At 38.7% G+C, this 27,129-nt stretch overlaps 2 long non-coding RNA genes across 4 annotated transcripts in view; one reads left to right on the plus strand and one right to left on the minus strand.

The window, feature by feature from the left end:
- The window catches only part of LOC106559484, a 29,753-nt gene extending 25,392 nt beyond the window's left edge, over nt 1–4,361 (plus strand). Inside the window, exon 5 of one of the 2 annotated variants that reach the window (XR_005366866.1) lies at nt 2,012–4,361. This is a non-coding gene — a long non-coding RNA (uncharacterized LOC106559484). Of the gene's footprint in view, nt 1–4; nt 1,200–2,011 lie in introns of those variants that run through there. The other variant, XR_005366865.1, reaches the window with a different exon arrangement.
- A 4,564-nt stretch (nt 4,362–8,925) lies between these two features.
- The window catches only part of LOC111098074, a 67,645-nt gene continuing 49,441 nt past the window's right edge, over nt 8,926–27,129 (minus strand). For both annotated transcript variants that reach the window (XR_005366891.1, XR_005366892.1), the window contains 2 exons: nt 11,435–11,569; nt 8,926–9,469 (listed from right to left, as the gene is read on the minus strand). This is a non-coding gene — a long non-coding RNA (uncharacterized LOC111098074). The remainder of the gene's footprint in view (nt 9,470–11,434; nt 11,570–27,129) is intronic.

A 27,129-nucleotide genomic window follows, 5' to 3' on the forward strand; every position in this document is an offset into this window, starting at 1 on the left:
ACAGCTGCTGTAAGAGGAAACTGTCTCCATTTTGCAAGAGAAGATATGAGCTTAACATCAGAGATGTTAAATACCTTGCCCAAGATGGCCCAGCTAATGGCAGAACTTGGATTTGAACCTGTATCTCTCTGGCTCCACCATTCATTCCAGCAATAGCTACTCATTCAATAATAAGCACTTCTCATGACAGGTTTCGTTTACTCAGGTCACATCCGTTTCCCTTTGACATTTGACATTTTACCTTTCTTGTGACCAGGAGCATCACAGCTGAGAGCTAAGACATCAGCAGAGTCAGCTGGAAAAGGCTGATGCTACGTTCATTTGTTGTAAATAATAAACGATGTCACTAAGAAGATCCATAGGAGCTACTCCATTTGGGACTTCTTTAAGAATAAGCATTTTATGATGAAAAGAGAAGTTTAGAGCTCTTGAACACCTTGCAAATAGAAAACTAATTTGCCTTATCAATTTTGTCCACTGTACTTGATCCTTGGGATAATTTGTGAGCCACTATATCAGCCTCAGTTATATTGTAGTCTTTTATCATATGGATGCAAGATATATTTCTTGCTGTCAAAACTAATCAAAGCATCTAAAGAAACCAAAGCAACCTTATTTACTTCCTCAGAGATCACAGCAAATGTCTTCCTGGGAAATTATATATATATATATATATGTTAATTTTTTCTTTGGCTGCACATCAAGGCACTTAAATTAAGAACAATATATCTTCATTTCAAATGTTGGTTGATATCCCTTAAATGTTTGCTTAAAAAAAATAAATTCAAGTCTAAAGCTGGCAAAAATGGGCACTGTATTATTAACAATTTAAATCAAAGTTTAATGCCTTTGTCATCACAAAGACACGGATCCCACATTATAATAACCTTTGGTAAATGAATAGTAAACTAACGGTAGGCTTCCAAGACAGCTAATCCTAAAAGGTATGTTACAGATGAGAGTAGTTAAATATAGCGATTATTGATATATGCTCTCATTCCAATATAGGGGAGGGATAGAGGTTGTTTAATTTTAATGTCCCCAGAGGTTGACTTTGCTCGTAACATTTATAAAATATTGAAAGACAAGAAATGGTACAGATGTGAATTCTGCAGTTGGCTTTTTCCAGTTGCCCTTGAAAGCAGCTGCCATAAATCTTAGATGAAGCCAAATAAGGCTGATGATTCTGATCTTCAATTCATTCTTTTCTATCCTTCAAAAGGTAAATGATCCTGATGGAATTAGAGCTAAGCAGAATGGCTTTCTTCTGTGATGTGCATAGCCAATGATGCGCTCTGCCATCATTAGCAAAGTGGAGCTAGCTCCCTTGTGCGGCTGTGCATGTGCGCTCGAGCTTGAACTGCACGTTGAGTGAAAAAGACACTTAAACACTGAGCTCAGAAACCTTCCATTTCCCTTTCCTGCCGCCTCCCCCCCCCCTTCCTTTCACTTCTCCCTTCTGTGTCAGCTCAGCAGAAAGCCAGTGCGAGCTGAACGTGTGAGCATCAAACACAAAGCTCTGCCACCAATTCCTGGGTTGGTATTTGAAAAAGTCTCAACAAAAGATTTTTTTTTCTTCAGTCTGACTCTGAAAAGGGGACTATAGAAAAGTTGTAGCAGAAGCAAGATTCCAGGCGGTCGGAGGGTTCCCTGACAAAAAATACTGAGGCCTCTCTGCTAAAACACGGAAATCAGACAAGTCCTCCTCCATCCCTACGGTAAAAACGCAATGTCATTTTCATAAGTCCCACTCAGTCATACAGAAGACATTGTATCCTGTCATTAGGGATGGCAATAAATGTATTTGTGTGGGCTTGCAACTCTGCTCCAGACCGCGAGGCAAACCCAGTTAAAACAACCACAAAGAGAATCATCTATCTTCATAAATTCAGTTGCAAAGAGAAATTCATCATGTTTACTGTCTTTAAGAAAGGAGCGAGTCTTGTAATAAAATGTTCTCTGGTCCAGATTCCTTGTATTTATAGGCTTCTTTTCTTTCTGCCTTTCACAGAGCACGGCAAATTCTAAACCACGGGCTGTACCTTCATTAACATAACGTAATAAGTAAGTTATATGTCTTGAAATGAAGAACGTGCTTGGAGAGGGTGAGGAAGGGGTGTCCCTCCCTTGGTAAGTGACATCCTCCAAAAGCTTCATGTATAAGAAACTGCAGAGCTGAGCATTTTGAACTAAAATGCAAAAGAGACAAAGAGCCTTTGTGAAGATATACCCCACTCTTTCCTCCTTCCCCACTCCAAAATACGTAGAATTGTGGAGGGGATTTGTTCATTCACTCAGCAAACATTTACTGAGCACTATCCTGCCCCAGCCATTGGAAAAATAAGAATATAAAAAGAATGAAATGACTCAGGAACGCTTTTTTGTTGTTGTTTTACTTTGAAACATTTTGCTATTGTAGGCACTCATATGCCTTCATATGATATGAAACTGATCACTTTTCTAAGAGAAGTGACCCAGAAGGGTCATTTTAGGTCCATTGTGGTCTTTTTCTCCCTTCCTCCCTGGGCCACAGAAAAGTGATAGCAAATGTTGTAAGCTATTGTAGGAGCCAGAGAAGTTCAAGGGCTAGAAGAATGTCTCTGAGCCATAGTGGTCTTTGAGCACTTTTACGGCCCATTTGTCAGAAGCATTGAGAAGTGTCCCTTAGCTTTGTCCTTTAAATTGTGTAATTCCATCAATTCCTGCTAGCACCCTAGAAAATTTATATTACCTTTACTTTATTGCCTAACTTTAAATGATTTTCAAGGAGGAGGAGTATTTTTGAACTCCGCTTCTTTCATGTCTATTTTTTTTTTTTTTTGGTGTCGCAGGCTTCAAATGAGGATAAAACTAAGTTTAGAAAGTTAGTAGGACAGAGTAAGGGCTCTAGAGTTCCAACTGCCTGGGTTTGAATTCTGTCTCTATCTCTTACTAGCTCTGAGGCTCTGGAAAAGTTACTTAACCCATGATAACTCACTTTCTTTACCTATAAATAGCAGTGCCAATCCCTACCTCACAAAGTTATGATGAAGATTAAATGAGATAAAACTTGTAAAACACTTGGATACCTAGCATACTGTATACAATAAACCAAAACTGTCATCACAGGTTCATAAATTTAAATTTCCTTCCCAAAAGCAGAAGGAAAAAGATCTTGGATTATTTGAAAACATTTAGAAAAATGCATGAATACTGGGAACAATGAGATTAAGAACAAATTTGGCAAGTAACTCTCATTTCATTGTATGAAAGAGCTCATGAACATCATTAACCATAATACTCTTCAGCCAAAGCAGAATACTTTTGCGTGTACACCAAAACATAACCACATAAACTGGGGACACTCCTGCACAAACCAGTCCAGATGGTCACCTGCCTATACCAAGGCAATGAGCTTGGGTGTCTAAATTGACTCCTGTCTAGTTAAACAATCATACCCCAAAGGAGACGATGTGTAATCCTCTGGTGCTCTGTCCTCCTACCTATCTCTTTAGCATTTTTATCAATGACCTGGGTAAAGATATAGACAGCATATTAATCAAGTTTACAGATAGCATAGACTGGGACAGAATAGCTAATATGAGAGACGTCAGAATGCAGGTTTAAAATGATCTTTAAACTGGAACATGAAAGCAAAACCAAATCAATAGAATTTTAAAGGAATAAATGCAGAGTCCTACTTTTAGATTCAAAACAATCAATTGCACAAACAGGATGCAGAAAAGGCTTGCAACCTCTTATATGAATAATATTTTTTAAATGCCTAGGGGTTTTGAGCAACCACAAGCTTAATAAGAACATTTAAAAGCCTGTTGAGTGAGACAGTTTATTTGCCCTGTTTTGTACCAGGGAGCTATAATAGAACCAATAGACTAAAAAATAAAAAAATAAAAAAATCAGCAAAGCAAATCAAGACCCTGTGAAGGTGGCTTATGAGATTCTTGCACTGAGGAGACTAGCCCACATGATCCCTAGGGTCCCTTCCAATACAAAGCTCTAACTAATGTCTGCATCTTGATTCACACTCCATCCCTCCTGCCATGCATGCCAAACACGCAGACCTACTAACAGTGGCTAAATTTTAGGAGTTCACAAAGACCGAGCACTAGCATCTTTTCTTCTCACTTTAAGGATGTACCCTCCTTCTGGTGGATATCATTCCCTCCTCTTTGTCCCCAAAGCATTTTGTATTTTCTCTACCTCTTAGTGCTTACCACACAGAATGGTAAAGATGTATTCTCTTTCTGGCCATCTACCACCAAGCTGAGAACTCCCCAAAAGGGAGCCTGGCTCCTGTGGGTACTTATTTGTTTGAAGAATAAATGGTTGGATAAAGAAATAAATGAATGGATGAACATAAATATATACTATCCTGTCTTTCCTAGAGGATATTTCTACCATTGCTGTTAGGAAAAAAAGGCTTTTTCAGAAAAGGAAAGAAAAATGTAGAGTGGACTTAGGCAGACTTCTGCTTAAAATGTCCCCTGAACCTGGTATAATTCAATCTAAGTGTTCTCCTCTATGGAATCAAAAGTTCAATTCTCTCACAAATTACAAACTAATGCAACTATTTCCCCTTCTATATAGAATCTCTTTTACCAAGTGAAACAAACGCATGGTGATAGGAAAGCTAATGTTTCTGTTGTATTGCTTTTTAGAATTTAAAGCAATGATGACCAAACACACACTTCCCTTGGAATATCGGGAAAGGGTCACACATACACCTCCCCAGTGAGTTAGTTATTGTAGTTGTAAAAACCAAACCCTCTGCAACCTACAGTAACACTGATTTAAGGCCCAATTCTCTGAGCATACAATATAAATCCTTCCAGCCAAATGTCCACTGATCTGGAACTAGAATCCACAAGACAATCATCTTCAAAGAATCTTATAGTGCAACTAATGTAATGTAATAAATTTAAAAGACCAGCTTGCTTTTTCCTTCTTCTGCCACAGTGGAAAAAAACAACTGCAATATCACATGAACTGAGAATATTGCAAAATGGAGCTCAATCGGTAATATATGTATTTCTCAAATTCTACTAATTTGGATATCTGAATTTTATTTTTTCTCTTCTCCAGTGGTTTTTCAAGAATGTTACAAAATTATACAAGTTGCTAAGACACCCATATTTATGGCCCTATAATGTATACAACAATATTGATATCTGATCATATCAACCATGTATAACAGCACAATTTCTTGGTTTTGGTTGCCATAAAGCATCTCTTAAACTTTTCATATGCCTCACTGACAAATGATTGATTTGATTCCAGCTGCCTAATTTTAACTGACCATCAATGCAGTCGTTTTTCTACCTAATCTTTCTTTCTTTATCCCTTTCTTTCTTCCTTTCTTCCTTTCTTTCCTTCTTTCCTTTTTTAAAAAATTCTAGCCAAGAAGAAGAGAAGGGCTTTAATCCTCCACTTAATCTTTAAATAAAATGTTCAGTGATCTCAGGCAAACAATAAGTCATAAAGTAGACACAGTGATTCAGGCAGTAATCTATGGGCACATAGATCATCCTGCAATGGTGCATTAATCATTACACTTAAAGACAGGGCAAAAGGGATGACGTTTTTTCAATCGTGTCTGTTGCAACAGAGCGACATTCAAGTATTTTTAATCTGGGCCATTTCTGGAAAGAGAAATGACTGTATGTTAATCTAGAAACACTTTCAAACCACACCCTGTACAAAATGAAAGCAGTACTAGAAAGGGAGAACCATTCCTGCCTTTTAAAAAAATATTTTTTGAAAAAATGGGTAAGAAAATGATAGGAATCATGTCCCTTTACAAAAAGATTCAATCCTAAAAACAAAAACACTCTGTGACAAAACCCAAGGCCAGCCATCTATAAACAATATGATCTTTACCAAGTTACTTAATTTCTCTAGCCCTCAATCTACTTATCCATTAAACATAAATAACCAGATCAACCCCATAGTATGCTAGTGTTACTGGTTATGTATGCAAAGTCCCTAGTAATGTGCACAGCACATACAAAGTACTCAAAATATAATCCCAAATTATTGTTGCTTCAAAAAGCTTTATCTTAGATACACCTTGTGCCTTTGATATGCTTACAAAGGTTTCTGATTCCACAACAGACAACATATACAAGGACAGCTGTAGAACATCAGAAGCCCCTTTCTCTCTGGAAGGATACCTTTGTAATATCCCCTGCTCCCTTCACTAAAGTGCCCTGGTCTTTTCACAATGGAATCTGAGACTGAATGCCAGTACCTGGCACCTGCTCCAATCTGATTGACAGCTGTAAGTCTTCTAGTAAACAAAAAGTAACTCCTCCCCACAAAAACTTCAGGAACAGCTGACCCATGCTATGCCAAACAGGTTGTTTGTTCCAAATATCAAAATGTTGTGAATCATGGAGCCAAATCATTAAATGACCAACTTCTTCGCATTATATGCAGAAATCCCATAAAAATGTAGACACAGTTTATTGTAAACATTATATTAAAGATATTGAGATTCTTTTAATAGTTCTTTTTGTGTTACAAAATACTTTGTCACTGATTCTAATGTCACCTTAGATTATGTTAGATGTTTTAAAGTTAGTGAATTCATCAACTGTGGGGCTTTAACCACCATTCTGACTCGAATTACAGCTTCTGGAACAATCCCAAACTCTTTACCAAAAGAGTTTACCAAACTCTTTGGTAAAATCAGAAGACCTACATGGCTCCTAATTATTTGGAATCATATTGTATCTCCTAGGTCTGACCTAGAATAATTTTGAGTCATCCAAAACTGAAAACTGGTCAGTCATTGACTTACTGAGGCGCAAGTCATATTATTTGTAAGTTTCAAAGCATAGGAGGAGTGGGAAACACAGCCATCCATATCCAGGCTTTGGAGGACAATCAGCATTTAGTGGTTGACCAAGAGAAGGCTTAGCAGATTCTGAAAATAGTTATCATAGAGAGAAGTGAGAACTGCTGGATTGGGCTAGAGCGAGCAAAAAAAATGCTTGTACTATTGTAATAAAAGAATGGGTGATTCTAGAAAGAAGATCCTACAGTGAAGTGAAATGAAATAATGTATGCAACATGGTTAGCACATACTTGACTCAGTGAGTCCTCAGTAAACAACAGTGGTGATGATGATGATGATGATGATGATGATGATACTGTGCCTAACACTATAAGGCTCCAAGGACTTCCAAATATAAGGATTCACTGTACATATTTCTCTGTTCCTAGTATCTAGCTCAGTGGCTGGGAGATAGAAGATACTTAATCATTATCTGTTGAGCTGAACTGAACTGAACAGAGAATTGCCACTGACAAGGAATTAAGAAAGGGGAAAGGCCAGAAAAAAAAAAAGTGAAAGAGCTCATGGTTAAAATCAAGGTATGTAAAAAGAAAGCAGAAGAGGAAAATATCAGGCCCCTGTTGAGGAATGTTCTAGATAAACACTGCCCACCAGATAACTCAACATCCTTCCCCTCCTTTGAGTTTCACAGTCCGCAGTGACCTTAAAACATGACATAAAGCATTGTTAAAAACCTGAATCTCTTTCCTTTTCAAAGTGTGAAACAAAATTTCTTCAAGCAGGATGAGTCTTAGTAGCTAAGTAGAAGTTTGGGGCAGGGGGTGCAGAGGCTGGGCATTCAAGAGTGTTCAAAAGAGAATGGCAGTGACAACTAACAAGCAAGGAAAGAAAGGATGCCCTGCCTTAATCAAACCCAGAATAACACTCCCCATCTTTAACAACAGTGATAATCAAGGGACATCTGGGTGGCTAAGGGCGTGATCCTGGGGTCCCGGGATCGAGTCCCCAATCGGGATCCCTGCATGGAGCCTGCTTCTCTTTCTGCCTATGTCTCTTCCTCTCTTTCTGTGTGTCTCTCATGAATAAATAAAAATAAAATCTTAAAAAAGAACAATGACAATCACTAATATTTTTTTAGAGATGATTGTCCCAAGCATATCTCAGCAACCCATTGAGGTAGATGTTATTACCCTCTTTTAAATGAGATAACTAAAGCTTATACTACCTAAATAACTTCTCACACAGCTGGAAAGTAGACTCAAGTCTGCCTAACTTGAGACTAAATCTTAGCCATTACCATAAAGCAGCAATCTGTTATTATTCTGCAACATGGTGTATTCATAAATCCTAATATATGCTTTAATTTCCCCACTGTTTCATAGACATTGCATTTGACCACAAGTTTTTAATCTGGGACCGTGGACTCCAGAAAGCAGTTGCTTTAAGGTGTCCATGAATTCCCTAAAATCAAAAGTAAAATGGCATAAGTATACATTTTCTGGAGAGAAGGTTATTTATGACCAATATTTTTAGAGAACTGCTTTTTAATATATTTTTGTGTTTCTTCAAATTTTTTTATCCAAATATAATTAATATACGTGTCATATTAGTTTCAGGTATATAGTGTAGTGATTCAACATTTCTATACTTTACTCAGTGCTCATCACAGTAAGTGTACTCTTATTATCTATTTCACAAATCCCCCCCCCCCCCAGTTCCCCTCTGGCAACCACCAATTTGTTCTCTGTATTTAAAAGTCTGGGTTTTTGTTTGTCTCTGTTTTTTCCTTTGTTTGCTCATTTGCTTTGTTTCTTAAATTCCACATATGAGTGAAATCACATGGTAACAGCAATTCTTAAAGGGTTTGGGGTGCAAAAACATCCTAAGAACCACTGCAATAGACAACCCATTCAAGAACAAAGGAGGCTTATTCCCTATCATTCTGTTAAGATAGTAACTCTTTGGATATAAGTAAGGTTAGATAAACACTAAGGAGGTATAGACAACAGATCAAAATAAATTTAAATCTGTTACCACAGTCTTTATATTCCTGAACTTAAAAGTTCAGGAAAGAATGAGAAAGAGAAAGAAAGAAAACAAAGGTTAAAAAGGTTGTTGTTTTTTTTTTTTTTTCAAAGAAAAAGAGGTGCTATTCAAGGAAAGCCAACTTTGTTTGCTATTCTTAAATTATTGTGAATATTCTAAGGAAAAGAAACAGTTCCACTTGCTCATTTCAAAGTCCATTCCCATTTATGCTAAGAACTGTTTAACCACTAGACACAGTTAATAAAGATGAGGAATGTTCTAGATAAGCACTGCACCAATAGCTTGAACCCCATCTCTCAGCACAGAGCCAAAAAGGACTCAGCTCACAGTACCTGGTAGACCGCATTGCAGACTCATCACAGAAATCTATGCAGGTTTCTGCTAATGGCATTGATTGTGAGCAATGGAGGGCTGTGGCCAGTGATGGTAACAATCTCCTTCAACACCTGCTCTTGCATCCATGGGATTCAACTACCCTAGTGTCCTAGACATTTTTTTCCTCTCTGGACTTTTTATCATGGTGATGGAATACTCTCCACATTTACCTCTATAGAAAAATTATTTTCTTTTAGGAGAATCAGGAGTTTTCTCTGGAGGCATGTAGTCAGTTGTGTCCTTTTTTTTTAACTAAAAAAAAAAAGAAGAAGAAGAAGAAGAAGAAGGTTAGGCATAAGCATTTTACTTCTTATTTTATTCGGGATCAAAAGATCTTTTTCTCTCATTGAAAAAATAAGATAAAGTGGTTTGGCCTTTCCAATCTCATACCAACCCTGAGGTCCTGAGTTCAACCTTTCTCCAAAAAGAAAAATGTCAAGGCTGAAATGCACCCAATTTCACCTAATTTTCTGTGCTTCACTCTTCAAGAAGATGGATTGAGATGGCTCACCTCACAAAATGGGCACAACTTACTTGGGAAAATAAGAAATATAAGACTGGTTTAAGTAAGTGCACCATTCTGAGGCAAGTTTTAGGTGCTCTGTGCAATTCTCATTTTATAGCTCACCAGGGCCGATTGTGTAATTATACAGAGCACCCTTTCTATTGGCAAGACCCATTGATCCTTAAGTGTACGTTTTCTGGCATCCAATAAACTAGGACGATGAGCGAGCAGTGTTTTCTGCTCCTGGAACAGTGAAGGGCTAATTAGTTGCATTTGCAGATTAATGACTTTCAACTAGAAAGGGCGAATGCAACGGGATAAGCCACAACCACAGTGACAGAATGCAAATAAAAGTATTTATAGGGGCAGGAGGAGGGGTGGGGGCCAGGAAGGACCATCGATTGCTTTTATCCTCTGCACCGTGACACATTCCAATGAGGGAGGGCATACTGCCAGCCCAACAGCCTTCACTGAAGCTAAGGCATAAACAGAATCTGTTGATAGATACAAGCAAGGCCAAGAGGAGAGACTGAGAGAGAAATTCTCTGCAGAAAGAGCAACAGGGATCAAGAAAGCTCTCCCTCTCCTTGACCCAGCCAGCCTTTGCCTTCTCTTTGTCAGTGCAGCCTTCAATTTCAACTCGCTCTCCTTCTGCCCTGTCTCTCACCCTCATCTATATAAAGGTTGACGTGATAGCTTGCTAGGAAACTTCCCAGCAAGTATACAAAATAACATGCTTAAATTCTCTGTTTATTCTCATTTCCTGAAATAACATTACGCTTCTGAGTTTGTGTGTCTCGTTATTTTTAATCCCATCTCCCACATAAGTACAAAGGCACTATCTTATTCCTTTGACTTATTAGGTTAGTCAAAGCAAAGATCTTCCCTCCACTCATAAAATAAAAGGGAAGTATGAGGTGGGAGTTGCAGCAGGATATAGATCACTTGTTCCCAGACTTAGGATGTCACCAACTAAAAATATTTTAAATAAAATGGGAGAGATGATGTAGGATTTGAAAATTTTATAGCCCCAAGTAACTCACTAAAACAAATATTTATTTACCATAATAATCACTGTATAAAAGAAAGGGTACTTTAAAATCACAAATAAGGAAAGACAGTCTCAGGAATAAGACAGACCTTTGTTTTAAATATATTTAACTTGATAAAAAAAAAAATCTCACCACTCATTAAATTTCTCATTTGTCCATCTAGTGCTAGAACCAGCCTTCAGACCACAGTATAGAGCCCACTGTTGTTGAACCCTAATTAAATGAGGATTCTCGGGATACTGGACTGGGAATGTAAATGCCATTCATTTGAGCCAGCCTTTCCTCATCCAGACCCCATCTCCAGACAAGGTTATGACCCTCTTATAAATTCTCATTGCAAAGTGCACTTTTCATGCATTTGCACCTATCACAACTGTCATAAACATATTTTTGTTTGTTGTCTATTCCTCTCTTAATTCACTCTCTCTCCAAGAACCAACATAATGCTTACCCATAATAAGCACAAAGTAGACTTTTTAAAAACCAGATGAACTAAAAATCTCATTCTAGTTTCCATACTGTCATTAACCAGACAGGTGACCTTTAGTAAATCATTTAATCAAGCCATTTCTTGCCTTGGTAAACCGGTTTGGGGATCAAATCAGATTTTCATGGCAAAGAGCTATGTTAACTGCAATACTCTGTGTAGCTACAATTTACCAAAAGGAGTAAGAATCTTCTCTTCAGGTTATACTTCTCCACCTAAACACTTTTGTTACTTGTCTTTTGCATAAGTCTTGTCAGTTGAATTTCTCCCTCTGGTTAAAATATCACGCCAATTTAGACCTCAAATTTCTAGAAGAGAGTAAAAAGAACACAAGACTAATCACAATGAGACATCACCTCACACCAGTCAGAATGGCTAATATCAAAAAGACAAGTATTGGGGTGCCTGGGTGGTTTAGCCAGCTAAGCATCTGCCTTCAGCTCAGGTCATGATCCCTGGGATCAACCCCTAATTGGGCTCCCTGCTCAGCAGAGGAGTCTGCTTCTACCTCTGCTCCTGCTCGTGTTCTCTTTCTCAAATAAATAAATAAATAAAATCTTTTAAAAAATAATAAAGACAAGTGTTGGTGAGGATGTAGAGAAAAAGGAACTGTTGTGACTATTGATGGGAATGTAAGTTGGTGCAGCTACTATGGAAAGAAATACAGAGGTTCCTCAAAAAATCAAAAATAAAAATTCCATATGATCCAATAATTCCATTTCTGAGTATTTACCCCTCAAAAATAAAAACACTAATTTGAAAATATAAATGCACCCCTATGCTCATTACAGCATTATTTTAAAAAGCCAAGGTATGAAGCAACCTGAAATGTCCATCTGTAGATGAATAAAGATGTGATATATATATATATACACATATATATGCACACACATATATATGTATATATACACACAATGTATACTATATACACATATATATACACACAATGGAATACCACTTTGTCATAAAAAGGAGTGTAATTTTGCCATTTGCAATAACATGGATGGGCCTAAAGGCGAAATAAGTGAAATAAGCCAAAGACAAATATGATGTCGATTATATGTGGAATCTAAAAAAACAAACAGGCAAGCAAAACAGAAACCGACTAATAAATAAGGAGGACAAAATGGTGGTTGCTGTGGTGGGGGTGGTTAGGCAAAATAGATAAAGGGGTTTGAAAGGTACAAGCCTCAGATAAGTCCTCGGGATGAAAAATATTGCACAAGGAATACAATCAATAATATTGTGATAATTTGTATGGTGACAGATGGCAAATATACTTATCATGATGAGCATTTTGTAATGTATAGAATTGTTGAATCACTACATTGTACACCTGAAACTAATATAATATGTCAACTATGCTTCAATTTTTTTAAAAAAATTCAAGATTGGATATAAAGCAACCCAGTTTCCAGTTCCTGCAGACCTACACCAAATAGCCATAACATCCTCTTTGGTTCTCAGCTTTTGATCAATAAAACTGAGGACATAGATCAGTCCCAAAGATCTAGCCCATAGGAATGGTTTCATTGGAACAATTATATAGGAAATAAGCACCACTCAGCAAAGATTTTATTCCTTGCCACTTAATAAACAGTCCTGAGCATTTTCAATTTGTTAGACACTTCTACATAATGTAACTCACTTTAAATTATTCCAAATAAGACCATTTAGCTATAGAAAATGTTATTAAAAGAGAATATTATCCCATTCTTCAAACTACATTTGGCTGTCTTTCTGGAATGGATACCGTGAGCCATCTAGCAAATCATTTTGCTTTGTTTTGTAACATTTCCTCCGACATTGGTATTCCTTACAAAGACTTTTATTTTTTCTAAACTGATGCTATCCATGACAATAGAAAGTTGAAGTTCTTCAAATTTGATTCAACAAATCTTGACTGAGCTCTAGGAAAGAAAAATTACTCCACATCAGTTAAATAGGCAAGGGAGACTTTATTTCAAACTATTTCAATAAGATAGAAATTGAACTCAATTCCTCTGAAAGGTGGGAGGATTTTTGAAACTGGGGTGGCCTAACAGAAAAATGCTAGAGATTTTGGTGTGGTCCACTGATTAGGCCATCTGTGTTTCCTAATCGTTGATCATCAGTGTTCGGTTCCTATCCTCCCACAGACATGGGGTGATAGGGGCCTTATCTTTCCTGATTACATTTCAAAGGGATAGCTCCCAGGTCCTTGAGAAAGACATTCCTGGATTGCAGAAGATTATCTCAAGAGGACAATGAAAGAATTTACACTTGCAAACTTTCTAAAGTAAATGCTCTAAGGAAAAGGAAGTCAGGGGACTATAATCAGAAAGAAATTTATCTAAATTTTAGTTAGGCTGAGAAAAATGTGAAGCCTGACTTTGTCAAGCATTCCCAGGGTTAGATAAGATACTTTCTAAGACACATGGTCTTCTGGGGGGAGTTTTCCTTATGTCTCATCCCAAAAATATTCAGTATAGAGACCTGAATATCTGCTCTTCCTCACAGAGAAGTAAACTACCTTATCATTTATCTACAAGTAAGTAAACTACATCATCATTCATCTGCATGATCCAAATTCTGAAAAGTGTCTATCTAGTAAGCCAAATGGCTCTCTGCTCCAGTTGGCCAATGGTCTACCTCTGGGTCATTCATCTCTCTGGCAATGTGGTCTTTTTTCTGTTCTCAAAGCAACAGAGTGTGATGGTAAGGCTGGAGACAGGATCTCAGGGTTGAATTCAACCAAATTTTTAATCAATAATGATATTTTCTTTTCTTCCTCAAGTATAGGTATAAACCATGTAACTGCTACCCAGTGATATATCCTAACTTCAGGGTTTTCTCCATTCTACTCAAATCCCTCACCATCTATTACTGATCCCCATCCTTTTGAAATATTTGCCCATCAATATTCCATCAAATTTATGAGTAGCATACTGTTGAAGTGTCAGCTTCCTGTGGCGTTTTTATTTCTGTCACTTGCAAATCCAGTTCTCCCTGGTCTCAGACCTCTGAGTCCCCATTCCTTACCCAAGCAGTCTCCTGGCATTTTAAATGCCCCCGTCTCCCTTTCATTACATTTAATCACATGGTAAATTTAAAAGATGAGTCCAGATAAAGAAGGCTCGTTAACTTTAATGGGTCACTTTTTATATTTGGGTGAAAGGCCTTAAACCCTTGTAAATTAGGCTGGGATTTATAAACCATGACAAACGTGATGACAAATACTGATTTCCTAGTAAATTCCTTCAACACACTATATCCCCATGCATGATGAATTGGTAGTGCTCCTTTCTGTTATTATTTACACAAATGACTTTGGCATTGTCTTGATACGTGGGCAATATACTTAAATCCATGACAGATCTCACAGATTAGGGTAGAGCCATATATTTCCCTTTTGAGTTTGACTTCCACTTAAAAAAAATCTGATTGTACTATATACATGCATGCATGCACAGAGAATTAAAAACATACTTTATACCCTGCTTTAAAAAAAATAAAAGCAGTCCAATTTGAGATAGATTCTGAGTTTCCCACATAACTGCTCAAATTACTGAGACTGTGTGGTTCTATTTCACAAATTATACCTCTGCAGTAAGATTCCTCTTCAAGAAAACTATAGAGATCAATCAGCTCCAGCCATAACACCCTTAATCCCGCTGTTCGACTTTTATAATTTTCTGCCACCGGTGAGTTATTGCTTGACAAGTGTTTAAATATTACACATTGTGAAGTTTAAATAAAGAAATTATTTACACGGGAATATAAAAAAAGTGTATTACCAATTATATAGTTCCCTGAACACTTAATCATGCAGCCGAGTGGAAAACCCTTCAGGAAATCTGTCCTCTACCATTTCACCATAATAAAGGGTGCCTCAAGAAATACTCATTTAATCTCTGCAGTGCATTTCAAGCACCTAATCTCACTTTGCAGTGCACTCTGCCACTTCTTGTCATCCAAACAAAATGCAGGTAAATGATGGAGAAGCTGAGCTTAGACCCTTAAATATTTACTGGCTAGTCTACTCTTAGTAATACATGCTGTAGTGTTAGACTCAATTTCATCCTCGAGTGGTTGGCAGACAATCTGGACAGGCTTACTGAGAAGTGGAGGATCTTTCCTTGCTCTGCCTTTGAGGAGAAGCCATTCCCTTATCTTAAGTGAATTAGTTTAAAAACTTTCCCCGCTAGTCCAGTGTATCAACAAATCAGTCAGGTCCGCTGCACTGACGGCTCACTTAGCCCAGCTCAGGGAGCTAACGGGAGAAGAGTGGGGCGAGGCTGCCCCCGTGCAGCAAGGGTCCCCACCGCCCCACCAGGCCCTGACAGATGTGAAGCCTCAGCACACAGCTTTCCCTCGTTTCCCAAAGAGAAGTTGATGCAATCGGCTGGAGGGGCAAACCAACCCGATGAAGGGGTCATTTTCTTTCACAACGGGGGTCTGAGGCTGTCCTTAAAACAGAACCATTTCTAAGGTCAGGAGGGTCAGAGGCAGAGGGCTCTGACTGCAGGTGGTGGCTGAAGCTTCCCCCACCCCATCTCTGCCCGTTGTCTAGGCTGTTATTATAAGCCAGAAGGAGTTTAAAAGTCCCCGTGAAGTGTGATTCTCATTCTTAAAGGGGAATAAATCTATACATAATAACATGAAAAGATACTGAAAAAATGATATTAGGTAAAAAAAGAAAATCCCTTTTCTACTTTTAAACTATATTATGTGTGTTATGTACACCTATGTGTGTGCATATTTATTTCTATATTTGTATGTACATATGAGTGTGTTTGTCTACACAAAGAAAAACTCTGGATGGGTCCGCTTTCAGCTATTATGAGGGGTTACCTTGAGGAATCGGACTCAGGGAATAAAAAAGAGAAAACCAGGTTTTGCTATGAATTTTTGCACGACTAGAACTGCTGACAACAAACCTATGTTGCCATTATCATTTTTAAGCGTTATTAAGACATGATTCTCCCATTTATTTACTTTGTGATCACACTGGTGACCCTAACTAAGCACTAGGGTTCAGTGGCGCATTATACACAGGAGAGGCAGAGCTGACCCTGCATAAGGACAGCAACCATCCACCACCAGAGTGGCTGTAGAACAGACTGTAGACATTAACAGGAGCCTCCACATGAGATTTTTGAGATCTCGTCTGAATCTTTCCCCGAATGTTCTCCTAGCATTACAAACCCAGCTCTGCACGCTTTACGGCTATGAAATTAAATGCGCTTAGAGCTTGATCTTATCCCTCTCTTTTCAAAGCATCTTTTCTCAAATACAATCCATGTTTTACTTGGTATTAGCTTATTTGTGGCTTTGAGGAAATATTTAAATAGTGTTTTGTTGGGGGGTTTTAAATGTATTTATGGATAAGAAAAGCAGATTAAATACCCCAGTCCCTATTCTGCTTCCAGCGTATAACCCCTCTAGACTTTAGAAAGGCCTGCCCATTGCTTTTTCTGAAAGCAAAGAAAGGCCCATCATTCCATAATTACTCTCTTGTGCAGATTGGCACAATATCAGAGCTAACACAACGGAGTACATAAAAGACCAGGTTATAACATCTCTGCTGTCGTAAATTGAAATAATAAACTTTGGCAAACACAGAGGACAGCAAATTCAATTTGACAGTCCTCTCAAAGCAGACTAAGAACAACAGAGGCAAGCTGACTAAATAGGATTAGGATCTATTTTATTAAATTATTATATCATTGGATAAGGCAATGTGTAATGTGATTCCCCCAAACCATTAATTCGGCGTTCACAAAATAATGGTAAAAATCAAATTATCATTATGTTCTACATTCAAAAATCACTGACTTTCAAGCTGCAAGGGAGTGTTCCAACTTCTCCAGCTTCAAGCACTCTTTGTTTAAATAAACACTTGGGTGAAAGTCCACTGTGTGAAACAGATAGATGGGAGCTTGCTCTCTTAGACACGTGAGGAAGGGCTGTGTGGCTGTGCCCACCAGGGCTACCTCACAGGACTTTTGCCTTCCCAGCCCCCCTGGATGATCCTTTGCAGAATCCTACATCTTTACTATGAAACATCATTTGGAAAAGGACCGATCCAGGCTATCACCTTCATTTAAAAGATACACATGTTAAGTCTTAAGATTTCTAGCTAAAGATAGAGTTAGGGACGGGGGGAAGAAAGAGAAACCACATCCAAGAAAAGATGCCTGTTGGGAAATCAATAGGAAATTCATCTTTTAAAGGCACTAACTGATAATAGTTAACTTTCATTGACCATTTGTTACATGCCAGAAATAGTGCTGAGTGCTTTATGAGTAAGCATTAACACATTTGATTTTTAGAAAATTCCCATGAGGCAGATACTGTTATTATCACCATGAAACAGATGAACAAGCTTAGGCTCAACAAAGTTTCCTGCTTAACCTAGAGTCACACAGCTAAGAAGTGGCAGAGATCATTCAAACCCAGGCAACCTGGCTGCAGTGCCTATGCTTATGCTCTTCCAACTTCTGTCCACGCTCCTTGCCACGATTTTTTTCCACATTACTTCACTGATAAAATCATAGGAAGGCAGCACTTCATTGGCTTTACCACACTCTGGGGACAAAACTATGAATATCTACTGAAACTAACATCCTACACAATACGTATGCAGAGACTGCCAAAGCTGCAATCTCTATTCTAGTCAACCCAGCCATAAGACAGACAACTTCTATTAGAATAAGCTCCTCAAATCCAAATATGTGACCAAATGAGACAGGACTGCAGATACTATGAAAGACAAGAATGAGGCCAGATCAAGCTGAAGAATTTGGGGACAAAACTGGACATGGATAAGTACAAGATGGGAAGAGACAACCAAGGCCCAAGTCACAAATAATCCAGGCAGGCATCAGAGTAGACAAGTTGAGTCAGAAATGAAGTATCATCATTTGGGAAAAAAAAAGGCGGGGGGGTGGGAAATGTTCGTGGAAAGCCTTGGGAGGAGTGTATGTGACTCACAAGGACTCCAAGGCAAGCCTTCCAATGTTCCATTCATCAACACACACCTTAGATGTCTTCTGTGTTGGGTACTGGCCTTTACACTTTTTAAATAATGGAGAGAAAGTACATAAAGACCAAAAAGGCAGAGCAAAGCAGACCAGAAAGAGGAGAAAAGTCCTTTGAAGGAAGATTAAAAGATGCAGTGTAATTTTACCTATATGAGATTATAGGAGGGAAAAAAAGGCAGGGGGAGGGAGAGATCCCAACTGTACAAATACCCTTGCAAGAGAATGCTGATCTCTTGCCTTCCATTTATACAAAATAATTCACTCACTGGTTCACTGAACAGTTATTTATCAAGCACCTCCTGTGTCCTGGGACATGAATGTGGAAAACACATCTAATTCATAGGCTAATGGAGAGTTAGACGTGTAAAATAAATAACTGACATTTCAGTGTGAGGGCTACCATCATAATAGAGGCAGGACACACAGAAAAGGGAGGTATAGTGAAAACACTGGTTTGGGTGGAGGACACAGGGAGAGGGGGTAAATGAGCAGAGCCTCGAAGATTAAGAGATTTTTCAGAAATTCAAGAAGATGAAGAACATCGCAGGCAGAGGGAATAGTATGTGCAAAAGCACAAAAATGAGAAACCAAGGAGCACATTCAGGGAACTAGAATTATTATACCAATACAGGAGAATGGGGTATCGGAGAAAAAAAGCAGCAGACAAGCCTGAGCAGGCTAGGGCCAGACAGTGGAGATGCTTTCACTGCAGCTAATAAGCTGAGTTTATAACCAGCTTCTTCCAGTGTCTCGCTGCAAAATTAAAAGGCTTCCAAATCAATTGGAATGGGCCCCCTGGATGCCATTCTCCACTTCGGACACACTGTCCCTACACTGGGAACTTCAGAGCATCCTCACAAGCCAGCAACTGAAGCACAGTGTCTGGGACTGGGACCCCACACTCTCCTTTCCAGTTCTGCACTTGGGTGCATTTTGACGCCATATCATTGTTTAAAATGTTCAATATCACCCCTACTAACACTGGGACTTTTTCCATAGGCAAAGGGGAGCCACTGAAGAGTTCCAAGCAAAAATGTCACATGATCAGAATGACATCTTTTAAAAAAAGATCCAAAGTATCCGCACCCCTCCCCCCCCACCGCCCCCTGCCCTGGACAAAAAACGAAGCTTCTCTCCATGGAGACATTTAAGAAGACACATAATGTTCTCTAGCTTGTAGGCTGGACAATTTCAATGCTGCTGATCCCATGGATGACTGCATGAAGGGTTTTCATTTTCATTTCATTTGTGAGACTATTGCATTGTCAAACACTGCGGAAACACTGCCTGGGTAAGTCTTCCTCTCACATCTTTAAGAGAGATGAGGAAGGTGGAAGAGTTGGCTGCGGACTGGCCTCTGAGTGACAACCTCCAACGCATAAGCCATAGAGGCATGAGCGTTGCACGTTGACATTCTTTTCCTGCTGGTGTGCCAGGTAACCCCTGGCAGCAGGTAACCCCTGGTAGCAGCCTCTCCTCCCAAGGCTCTCCACGCTGTTGCTCTTTCTTCATCAGAGACAGCTGCAAGACTGAAGCTTGGTGCTGACTTAACATTTCAGGAGTCATGCAAGCCAACAGGCAGGAACCACCAACAGGGAGGAAAGAATTTCAAGGTCACCCAGCAAAACAGGTGAGTGCTGGAGGATCAGAGTCCACATTTCAGCTCTAAATCTCACCACTTAAGTTATATCTTTCCAAATGTACTACATTTCACCTAAACTCAATCATTTCCAAAAAATATTGTAAAAAATAAGAACTCAGGTTTTTCTTTTAAAAAAAAAAAAATTTGCATTTCCTGGTCAATCACATTACCCTAGTCTTGAATTTCCCCCTGCTCATTTTTTCTCATCTTTCAATTACCTGCTGATCCACTACTGTGCAAGCGTTTTTCTCCTCATTTACTAAGGATACCACTTTCTTTTTTCTTCTTTTTTTTCTCCTAATGTTCACCTAATTAACAGTCAAGCAGCTTTTCATACAAAATCTCTAAGCTTTAACATTTTCCTTTTGATTAGAAGTTTAAAGAAAGAGCTGTTAAGTTTCAAAAATTCTTTTTCCAAGAGTTTTATCTGCTCAACCATCAGACCATCCATCCTGAATTAGGCCAGTGTTGAGTAGCAGGCTATAAACCTCCCAGAGCCTGGGAGACCTATGGTCCCTGGGATGATCATTGGATGTTTCAGGGGTGGGGTCCTTTAAAGCCATGCCATGGCCATCTGAGCTTGATCACAGGTAACACACTAGAACCATCTTCTGAAAAAGTCCAATTGATTTGATCCCTTTTTATTGTTCTGTCCTCAAGATTTAGAAGAAGCCATGTTTTCAAAATTTTATTAATTCTGTCAATAACCATTTATTGAGCACCTATAGATGCTAGGCACCAAACTAGGTGCTGGAATATTATGGTGAGCAGAAAAAGATGTGGTCCTCCACCTAATGTAGTTTACAGCCTATAACAGTAGTTCTTCACATTGGTTTCAGGTTGGAACCACCCAAGGAGTTTTGACAATTCCCTGTGCCTAGGCAACCCCTGACCAATTAAGTCAAAATTTGCCAAGGTGAGGCCCATACATGAATATGTTGTAAAGGTCTCCAAGTGATCCCAAAGTGTAGCCAAAGTTGACAACAGTCAAATAATCATACAAATAGATGCACAATTATAATATTATTAAATACTGTAAAGAATTAGTCACACTTTACAAGGGCTTCAATGTCTGTCATTCATTTATACGTGTAACCAAGATTTGCTGAGCACCCGCTGTTTGTCAAGAAGCTACAAGGGTCACAGAACTATGGACCATAACCTAAAGAAACACTGGCCATCCCGGTCATCGTTTATGGTAATGGGTCATCCGTGAGTACAAGGGGATTTCTTGTCATTTCCACCAGCTTCAGTGAGTGAACCCAAGTGACTCATACCAGGCAAGCATCTTGACCACAGGGCACAAGGAAAACCAAGAGCATGACCCTCCTAGACACTGGCAGAAGAGCTAAGCAATGCCACTCACTTGAAATTCAGTGCTTTGGCAACCATCTGGAGCAGAGGAAAGTGGTAAAATAATCTGGACTGACAAGAGATGTATGGGAGGAAGAAATAGGAAACCACGTCCACTAGGTCTGTTTGCAGATTTAAAAAGGAAAATAAATTCCATAGGGCTCTAAGCAAGATTGTCTCAGATTTGCCAAAGGATATGTGTAGAGTCCATACATAATGAGTTTCTTTAAATAAACAAACAGCATTCTAGCTTTACAAAAGCTTCTAGATAGAGAGCTTATTTAAAGATAAGAGAAGTGGTGATTCAGCCCCACAACTGCCACCCAGACAGGCCTTCCAGATTTGAATGCCCTCCTGCTCCTACTTGTTTGAAACACTGTCCCTCAAGAGGATGCAATTTTTTCTTGTTTCATTTTGTGATTTTTTTTATCACTGTATCAGATAGAATTATACCTAAGAATGCTCTTATTTGTTCATTATATTCCTCTCTGTTTTTTGATCCTTAGTCTGTCTTTAAGCGGAAAACTTGACTTCCTACAGGTCACTACAGTGATCATCTAATTGGCACAAAGCAGTAATGTTCAATATTAAGGATCAATGATATATGGATATATACATACCTTTAATGGGAAATGATTTTTAAAAATCCTTTGCCATCCATTTTTAATTAGGCAACGACGATATCCTACTTGGTTTCTTTAAACATGCACTTAAAAAATGCTTTAAGAAGCAAATGGGCTGAGAATTTGCCATACTTCTTTAGATCCCAAGAAGAGAGTAGCTACAACAGTATTTGATTCCAAAGGGGAAGAGAGCTTCATTTTTAATAAGTACAGAAGATTTGTATTTAATTTAAACAGAGCACAAAATCCACACTGTGAACTTACTGGCTTTATTCTGATGCCACATCATTTGTCTGTCCTGTGAAGGATTAGACTCTAAGTCTGATTTTTCTATGAAGAACTGGCACAAAATAGAACCCAGAAGCTTTGCATGATCATACTGTTATGCAAGACTCTCCACTCACACAAATCCTCTCTTAATAGAAAATTTAATAAATAAATGTAGAAATGGGGGGAGGACAATAAGATAAATCTGTAAGGTTAAATACCCAAAGCTCATGCTGTAAGATTCTATAGTAAAGGTAGAACCTTTGATGCAGAGCTTCCTAAGAATTAGCCAAGTCCATAAGGTGATACTTGGCAGAGTTTTCTCAGGCTAAGAAAGCCCTATCTGTTCTGCTAAAGAGCTCAGAGACTTCTCCTGCCACATCTCTTAAAATGTCCCTGCCAACCCCATGCCATCCACCATAACATGTACTCAGCTAGACCCTGAGCCAGATTATATCATTCAAAATAGAGTTTTATTAATTATATGTGGTATGGATAACATTAATCACAAATTCCAAGCAATTTTCCCAAACCTTACTTCTAACAGAGTGCTAATCTAATGATTTTAGGATTGTCATAAAAAAGGCTTTGTTCATCAGGCCATGTTTTGTAGAGCAATATCTGAACAATAAATATGGAATTATTTTAAAACATCGGGCCTAGTTAGGATTTCACAAAAAAAGGTATCTCCAAAGCTGCAAGAAACTGTAAGAAAGCAAACCAATTTAATAGGACAAACTAGAGCTATTACACTAAATCCACAGAAGTTAAAATGCAAATATTATACATAAAATTTTTCTCAGCTTTTCCTCTCTTTTTTTCAGAGGATACCGGTTTCATAACTTGACTTGTGTGTGGCAGATCACCTAACCTTAAATCTAAAGTTCTCCTTTAGCTTTTTTACATATCACGATTTCATTCAGAATACAGGACCAACCTTTCTTAAGACCACTTTGTTCAAAGGACAAGAGGGAGCTCACCAGTCAGCCCAAGCACACAGAACTGCTCAAAAACCAAGTCATTGAAATGAGATTGGGTTTAGGACGCAGTGCCATGAAAACAAACATGACTTCAGCTTTTCCTATTTCCCAGTTGTCTTAATATTTGCCTTGCAGGAAAGCAAACAAAAACAATAAACTTTTAGTGAACTTAATTAAGCAAACCACTACACTGGAAAATTCTGACTCAATGATACTTCCATAAATAATTTTCAGACTAAAACTAAAGCAAAGTAATGTACATTAAGACAGAGGTTGTCTTAATTAAATTTTAAAATAAAGTAAAGACAGAGTGGGATTTCTACAGAAGTTTGGAGTCGAATATGTCAAGCCTATTTATGCAAAGATATATGTGAAAAATCTTAAAACTAAAAGAATCAAAAGAATTCCAGTCAGCATTTCTCAGGCAGAAGAGGTACACATCACAGAAGCGATAACCCTCATCTCTTGGGATCACTGAGAATACTGCCTTCCTCCAAGTAAATTCCACTTTACCAAATCCTAGGAGGGTCTTATATGGCAATAGCAACCTGCTCTAAAGTGATTTTTCACTGAGACAGCTACTTTAGAAAGATCCTATAACACTGACCCTCTCAGCTAGAGAAGTCACCAAGTATAGATGAGGAAGCAGAAAACTTTCCTTTTTTGAGTAGAGTCAAGGTCTAGATATCTGAGTGTCTTAAGATAATAATCAACATATATACTCCAAGCACTTTGGTCTTCTGAGAAACAGTACCTTAAAAGAAAATAAGAAAAGAAAGAGAAAATAAATGTGCTTAGGACTTTGTGCATGAAAGCAAGAGTAGATAGAGCTGAAGAATAACAGCTTCTACATGTCAGGCATTTTGCCCAATATGCTAGATATCTTCTGTTGGCCTCTCCAGGTGTTATTCACCAGCCTGCTTAGTGACCTAGGAGACTAACCCATATGCATTGCATCAGTGGGACCTGTACCCTCTAGCTGGATTTGACCAATGGAATTTAAGATCTGGAGCTGGGGGGGCAGAAGGAGAGTGGGGGGAGAAGGCTTGGGGCAGGATACAAATTAATAAGTAGGAACCAAGTCAGAAAGATGGAAAGAGCTGAGAAAGATAAAGATAGCAAGTCAGAAAGAGGAACTAAATATGATGCTGAGAGTTTCAAGGGGGCAACAAACCTAAGGATAAGAAACCCAGGAGGTAGACTTAGCTCTCCAAAGGAGCCAAGACAGACAGAAGAACTGCTCGATCCATGCTGCACAAGGGGCAGGGCTGTGTGTGTGGATTCATGTGCCTGAATGCCATCTGATAGTTATATTCTCAAAGAATTGGGGTGAGGTATGTCCGTTTTCAATGCAAGGTTTTTATTAGCCTCTGAGAGCTGCTTTATTATTATTATTATTTTTTTTTTTTATGAAAGAGAGAGAGAGAGAGAGGCAGAGGCAGAAGCAGGCTCCATGTAGGGAGCCCAATGTGGGACTCAATCCTGGAACTCCAGGATTACAACCCGAGCCAAAGGCAGATGCTCAACCACTGAGCCACCCAGGCATCCCTGAGAGCTGCTTTAGTTATGACTTTAGAAGCCTTGTTATAGGCTATAGTTGAAGAGAAGTGTTTCTGTATTTCCAGGTGCAAAGAGAGCACAAGAATAAATGCTTCATGAATCCACTGCAATGCGACACTTCAAATATTTCATTTTAATACGATCTATTTAGAGAAAAGATGAGAGAATTGGTAGGTCATTATGTCCAGAAATATTTAAATGTTTTAAGATGAATGGAGATATAAATCCATACTGTATTCCCTGATTTCTTCCATTCACCCAAAACCGTTATTATTCAAAAGCATTCACCAAATTCTACTTCATGAAAGGGAACATCTAGCACAAAGGACTATTACATATTCCCAACATACTCCACCCCCAACAGACTTGATGATAAGCAAGTGTGTTCCTCTCCGGATGTGCATATGAAGTCTAGCAAATAAGAACATAAAACAATGACAGGAAGAAAACAAATCAAAAGCTAAAATTATCGGTGGAGCTGATTAGCATATGTATAAGCGACACTTGTGCAGATGCAGGATGCTTTCTTTAGAAGTAAGTTCTCAGAGCAGTGATCCTTACTCGTTTTTGGAGTTCTGACATCTTATGATCATTTATTTGCCTTTTATGACCATCACCAACCTCCTCCTGAAAGTTTATTTTTAAATAAGAAGGACTAATTTTATTTTCAAGCATTTGCTTTTATTTTTACTCTCTTTGAGAATCACCCTAGAGGATCATACCAGTTATCAGTGGTCAAGAATCCAGAGGCTTCTGTTCTTTGTCTTCTCTCCTTAAGAGAGAGATTTAAAAATATCCACTGTCTTGGGGCACCTGGGTGGCTCAGTTGATTAAGCATCTGCCTTCAGCTCAGGTCATGATCCCAGGTCCTGGGATTGAGCCCCACATAGAGCTCCCTGCTCAGCGGGAAGTCTGCTGCTCCTTCTCCCTCTACCTCTGCTGTGGCTTCCCCTGCTTGTGCACTTGCTCACTCTCTCTTTCTCTCTCTCTCTCTCTCTCTCTCTCCCAAATAAAAATAAATAGTCTTTTAAAAAATAAATAAAATAAAATATCCACTGTCTCAGCAGAGAGTGTAGACAAAAGGAAGAAAGCTGGAGTGGGAATTGTTACTCCAAGAAACCTTCAAAGTCTGGACTGGACATTTTAAAATAAACCTAGAAGAGAAGAGGACAGACACTGGCATATTTTTTCCACATACACTTGCATACCATTCCATTTAGACAAATGTTATGAATATTGAAAATCAGTCTCCACAGAGGTTACTTCAGTGATTTACCTCATTGCAAACTCCATTATGCTAAGCCATTTCCATAGTCCTTATTGATTATTTGTGCGAATGTGAAAGAAAAGCATCCAGATACAGAACCTTTGGTTCTGCAATTGGTTTTAAGGTAAGGTTTAATTCTTCCTATAAGATTGTGCTAGAAGCTTCCTGTACAAGCCAGAATGCAGGGCATGATGCCAAGGAATTCAATTCTTCCAGGAGAAAGCCAGTAATCTTAAACAGGTTCCTTTGGGATTTTTTTGTGGGGGTTTTTTTTTCTTTTTTTTCTTCTTAAGATTTTATTCATTTATTTCAGACAGAGAGAAAGCAAAAGAGAGCACAAGTGGGGGGGGGGAGGGGCAGAGGGGGAAGCAGAGTCTCCGCTTAGCAGGGAGTCTGACACGGGACTCCATCCCAGGATGCCCAGATCCTGATCTGAGCCAAAGGCAGATGCTTAGCTGACTGAGCCACCCAGGCACCCCTTAAACAGGTTTCTTTGAATCAGAATTGGAAGGGACTTGTTCTATTACATGGGAATAAGTCATCCATAAATATAACATATGACACAGTTATTTCTTCCAATGAATTTTAAATTCTCATTAATTTTCATGTCCATTTTGCCAGGTGTATAGCCACCAGATATTAACTGCAGTTACCTCACAAAGGTGCCACGAGAAGAAATTTCAAGTCCTAGATCATGAAACAAGCAAAGCACCCATTGCCCTGATGGTCTCTATCCATGCTTTTTAGCCATTTTTTTCTCTCAGTAGCAGACTGATAGGTTCCAAATGAGCCAGGTAAGGGGATGGTGTCAGTGCACAACTGATGAAACCAGCTATGGGATATACCCTGGAGCTGGAGTGGGAGCACAAGAAGCCCATCTGTCTACACAGCAACCCACACATTGGCACATCACAACCTAAAGAATGAGAAACAGGTGTCTACCCATTGCCAAAACCAGGTTATCTGTTTGGTCCATTTTGAAGGAGGAACCTATGAGGGAGAAAAGGCCCTTTGATTTGCCTCGCTGTTGGCACAAACTGGCTACCCAGTCTGGTCCAAATCACTAGCTTTGTCATTCCAAATAAATTTAGATCAATTCTGGTTTTTTATCTACAGAACTATTTATGTACCCAACACTTCCGCTTCTCTCC

The sequence above is a fragment of the Canis lupus genome, chromosome 11 (genome assembly GCF_011100685.1).
Source record: "Canis lupus familiaris isolate Mischka breed German Shepherd chromosome 11, alternate assembly UU_Cfam_GSD_1.0, whole genome shotgun sequence".
Lineage (NCBI taxonomy): Eukaryota > Metazoa > Chordata > Mammalia > Carnivora > Canidae > Canis > Canis lupus.